At 42.2% G+C, this 5,363-nt stretch overlaps 1 pseudogene; it reads left to right on the plus strand.

The window, feature by feature from the left end:
* Nucleotides 1-2,998: 2,998 nt before the first annotated feature.
* Nucleotides 2,999-5,046, plus strand: LOC147663133 (zinc finger MYM-type protein 1-like; annotated as a pseudogene).
* The last annotated feature ends 317 nt before the right edge of the window (nucleotides 5,047-5,363 follow it).

The following is a 5,363-nucleotide window of genomic DNA, read 5'->3' on the forward strand; positions in this document are numbered from 1 at the left end:
AAGATAAGCCTCCCATCAGTGAGAAACCTTCGCCCATCCACCAGGTTTCAAAGGAGCTTTCAATTTAAAAAAGAAGCAGTGAAGCACCATTTTCACCTCTTCCTCACTGTGGGCCCGATTCACAGAATGAACTTAAGACCCAATCCTAAACTTACGACTATTTTGGTATTCACAGAATGCGCTTACTCATTTCGGTATTCACAGAAGGCACTTACTCATTTCGGTATTCACAGAAGTTAGTAGTCCTAACTTTAGGACTCCTAAATGCCTTCGGTGAATACCGAAAGTCTTAAAATTAGGATTTTTCTCAATTTAGTAGTAGTAAAGTTAGAACTCCTAACTTTAGGACTCCTAAACTGAGAAAAATCCTAATTTTAAGACTTTCGGTATTCACAGAAGGCATTTAGGAGTCCTAAAGTTAGGAGTCCTAACTTTACTACTACTACATTGAGAAAAATCCTAATTTTAAGACTTTTGGTATTCACAAAAGGCATTTAGGAGTCCTAAAGTTGGGACTCCTAACTTTACTACTACTAAACTGAGAAAAATCCTAATTTTAAGACTTTCGGTATTCACAGAAGGCATTTAGGAGCCCTAAAGTTAGGACTACTAACTTCTGTGAATACCGAAATGAGTAAGTGCATTCTGTGAATACCGAAATGAGAAAGTGCATTCTGTGAATACCAAAATAGTAGTAAGTTTAGGATTGAGTCTTAAGTTCATTCTGTGAATCGGGCCCTGTATGAGCCCGACATCATCCCCTGCTTTATGCTGCCCTTGTCCCTGCGCCCTTCAGGCTCTCTGCGCATGTCTTGCAGCAGTGCTGCCCCTGCAAGCCCACAGACCTTGGGAGTACCATAAGAGGAAGCAAAAAGGGAGAACTAGGAGAAAACTTAACAAGCTAGGGGGCGGAGAAAAGGTAGAGGAGATCCTTGAGAATAAGAGATAGAGCAAGTAAGGTGTGGGATAGGCGGGAGGAAAAGACCAAGCAAGATAGGGCTGTGAAAAGAGTAAGAAGCACAGAAAGACGCACATATTAGAAAGAAAGTGCTGGATCGAAAGAGTACAATTGTGGTAAAAGAACAAGCAAGAGAAAGAAGTACCATAACTGAGTAGAAGAGATATCAAGAAAATAGAGAGTGAAATAGTGAACAAAAATCATGAGAAGTAGTGAGATCAAGGGTGGTGTTAGGTGAGGAAAATAGAAATGTATGTGTGTACATGCATAAAAGAGGGAGAGGGAGAAATAAGAGAAAGAGGAGCTAGGCCATATGCCTCACTAGCTGTGCTTCCTGGGGGTGTGTAACTGGTCTGCATCAATTGTTGGTGATGCAAACTCTGCTGGGAATAGACTTGATACTCTTACCTGTTTATCTGCAGTGAGTATTTGTAAAAGACGAACAAGTGCTTCTGTATAGCACTTCACTGTGCATTTTTGTAAGCAGTGTCTGTAGAAGTGTCCCTTTCACCCAATTAAAAAGTACCCAGTACTCCAACCTCAGAAGGATGCTTTAGTTTTGCCTTTATTAGAACACTTCACCTGCAGGTCACATATCCTTGAAGCCTTCGTGGGGCTGTTGGTACGGCCTTTACACTCACTGCTGCTTATGTCCTAGAGTTCAGCAGTGAACCAAGCTAAGCATGCCCTTCCCCAAACCTTGCAGCGCACTCAGCTCGTCATGAGCACACGAGCACCGTGCCTCATGACGAGCTGAGTTCGTCATAAGCACGGAAGGAGTTAAGGAATGATCTATGAGGACAATTGCAAAGGCTGCTACCTTCCAAGATCCCGCTGATATGCTTATCTCTTACTCTCTTTTTTCTCACCTCTGATACTTCAAAAATATCTCTCTCCCTCTCCCTAGATATCTCAGACTGTGTCTCTCTTTCCCTCTTAAGGGCAAAAGCAGTATTTGGAGAGGGTGCAAGTAATAGTTACTTTAGGGTGAAAATTCTGTGGTTTTGTTAGTTTAACCACATCGCTGCTTACAAGTTTCCCCTTCTGTGCTGGACCACAATTAAAACGGGTGTGGTCATGACGAGCTCAGCTCGTCATGAGCACACGAGCATTGTGCTGCATGTCGAGCTAAGCTCGTCATGAGCATGGAAGGGGTTAAAATGGTATGTTTTACATTACATTGTCACCTAACTATAACATCCCTTTAACCTTCGTTACTTTCCGGTGAATATCTAAGGTTTTGTTATTGTAAAGTTAGGTATTCTTACAATTTCTAACTACACATTTAAGCGTTTTTTCCCAGTGAATGTTGAAGGTTTCAATAATGTAAAGTCAAATATTCTCAAAATTCCTAACTATATTGTCACTTTAACCTTTGTTTTTTTCAGTGAATTTATAGGGTTTATATAACGTAAACAAAGATGTCCATTGTATTGCACGGCAGGGGGGCAGGGTGCAGGGTCTGGCCTGGCATTGTTCACTGCGCTGTCCCCATCAAAACTTGCTGTCCCCATCAAAACTTGCTGTCCCCATCAAAACTTGCTGTCCCCAACCCTCTCCTCCTCCTTTCCCTCCATTGTCCAAGTTCATACCCATTCCACCATGTCCAGCCCTTTGTGGCTGTTATTCTGCCACTGCCTTTCCAGCCTACCCTGCACAGTTATCTTGCTGCCTCTACCCATTGCCTCCCTGCCCTCTGTTGTCCGAGTCCATGGACCAGCCCCCTCCCTCCTGCCCTTCATGCTCCAAATTTTCCTCATTGTTCGGTGTCCGATGTTTTCTCACTGTTATATGCCATGCCATGCTATAACCCTTTTTTCTGTATGTTTGACATTTTAGCAGTGACATTGCTGAGTTCAGCTGGAAACAGAGAAACACAGAAACATTTATTTCCCTACTACAAAACCCAAAGATCCAAAATAAAGATCAATATTAGATTTGTTCACTTAAAAAAGGCGTTCCGAAGACCCTCCTACAGGTGCTAATGAAGGCAGGAGAACAAAAGAGTTGTCTGCTGCTGCTCTGTCTATTAGTGAAGGCATGTGCTCTCATTCTTATGACACCCCTGGAACATCACCTGCTGACATTGCAGCTGCTTCTCCCGGTGCTGATGATAGTTCTGCCATTGTTGACATTACTGATATTTCTTCACATGTTGACAGTAATGAGTGTTCATTTCACGCTGCGGTTGAAGATTCATCTTCTTATGTTGGTAGCTTAGATGACTGTACTTCCTGGCCTTGCTGACTGTTCATCATCCTGTGATGACAATACTGCCAGCTCTTTTTTGAGGAGTGACATAATAGAGACACCTCGAATCAAAGGAACTAGTCAAACACCAATGGCAAAATGCGACCCGGCAAGTGAATTCTTGGCAGACGACTTGTCAATGAGACATTATAGCAACCCAGTGCAACCAAAACTTCAAACATTCCCCTTACTGCATGCCGTAGGTTAAATGGAGATTACAAACCCATCCTTGAGTAGAGTATTCTTTCCTTTAAAGATGCTTTTAACTGTTTTGCATCCAGGCATTTTAGTGCTGGTTCTGTGGGAGGAGGAGGACGTGAACCTGGCAATCTTGCATTCATTGATATTGGCTTCATTAAGTGGGAAAAGCTTACTTGTTCTTTGTCCAAACATTCACAGTTAGAGAAGTTTATTGCTTGGACCAACTTCAGAAGATTACTGTATCCTACAAACCGTCAGCAGTCAGTTTCTTCCATGATAGTAAGAGGTGCGGAGCAGGAAATTGTGGAGAATAGACAACATGTGGAGCATCTGTTTAAGATAACATGTTTCTTGGGTTATCAAGGGCTTGCATTTTGAGCCACTGATGAAACGGAGCATTCTCACAATAGGGTACATTTCATCGTATTGTTAGAGATGATTTCTTCTAAAGATGGGATGTTAAAAGAAAAAATGTCCCGGGGTATGGGCACTATGTGTCTCCTGATTACAAAAATGATATGATATCTATGGTGGCAGCTCTTTTCCGTGAGCGTATTTTCAAAAAAGTGACAAAATATTTTGCGGTGGTAGTTGATGAAACCAGAGATGTCACACATAAAGACCAGCTGAGTTTTATTATCCTCTTTGTTGATGGTGATCGAAATGTTCAGGAGAATGCCCTAGGGTGTTGCCATATGGAGAAGTTAGATGCCTCCAGCCTTGCAGCTGGCATTCTTGAAGAAGTACAGAAAGCTGGACTTGACTGGAAGAAATGTGTTGCACAGTGCTATGATGGGGCATCCGTTATGAGTGGCTGTTTTAACCCTTTAATTGCTGCCGTCGGCCAACGGTCGTCACGAGCGCTACCTCCCCAGTGCTGCGCACGACCGTTGGCCGACGGGTCAGCATTCGTTCTCCGAACGTTCAGCACTGGGCTCTGAACGTTCGACGCTGGGAACGGGTTAATGGTGTCCAAGCAAAAATAAGAGAGATTGCATCACAACCAATTTATACACACTGCCATGCCCATCGCCTAAACCTTGCATTAGTGCAAACAGTAACTAACATACAATCAGCATTGCAAGTACTTTATGGGTTAGTTTCACAAAGTTCACCAAGGCATGAGCTCTTTGTGAAAGTTCAGATAGAGAGTAAGCTGTTTGCAATGGAGCTAAAAAGACTCATGTACAAGGTGTTTTTACTGGTACTCCTATGTTAGAAAAGTTCAGATGTGGATTGAGTCTATTATCGTTGTTCTCCGTGTAATAGAATCACAACAACATGACAAGGAGGCTAGTTCAGAAGCCAAAAACTTCCTAAGAATATTGAGAAATTTGGTTTCTTGCTTAAAATTGCAATGTATGGAACTTATTCTTCAAAAGATTCACAGTCTATCCGAAGTACTAGAGAGCAAAGACCTTCACTTGCAGAGAGCATGTGATTGAATCAAGTCAACAAGACGTGATTTAGTGTAACTCCATCAAGACAGTCGGTGGACCAAACTGTTAAGTCAGGCTAAGGACGTAGCAGAGCAGTGTGGAATTGAGGTTGAAGAAAAATCCAATCCATGGGCTCCACATTTGAGACATCATAAATATAGTAGCAACTGTCAGGTTATTTTCTCAGTACCTCTGTAAGGAACAATTCCAGCCATTTGGTGTCTCAGGAAGTTAAACTCCACTGTCTGAGCAATTAAAGCAGCACGTTTACTTCTCTGCTTTGGATAGATTTGTAATTGAGTTTGATGCTCAATTTACAGACAACATGGGTCTCATGTCTGCTGTCAGAATGTTCAATCCAAAAGCTGCAAATGTTTTGGACTTTTCCTCTGCACTAGTTATAGTTGACAGATATCCAGAGGCTGCAGTAGACCGAAGTCTTCTACAATCTGAACTGGAACTAGAAACTGCAAAATCGTATCTTTCAGAAAAGAATGTATCAGGAATTCACTATC

Source organism: Lissotriton vulgaris, unplaced genomic scaffold (assembly GCF_964263255.1).
Source record: "Lissotriton vulgaris unplaced genomic scaffold, aLisVul1.2 SCAFFOLD_959, whole genome shotgun sequence".
Classification (NCBI taxonomy): domain Eukaryota; kingdom Metazoa; phylum Chordata; class Amphibia; order Caudata; family Salamandridae; genus Lissotriton; species Lissotriton vulgaris.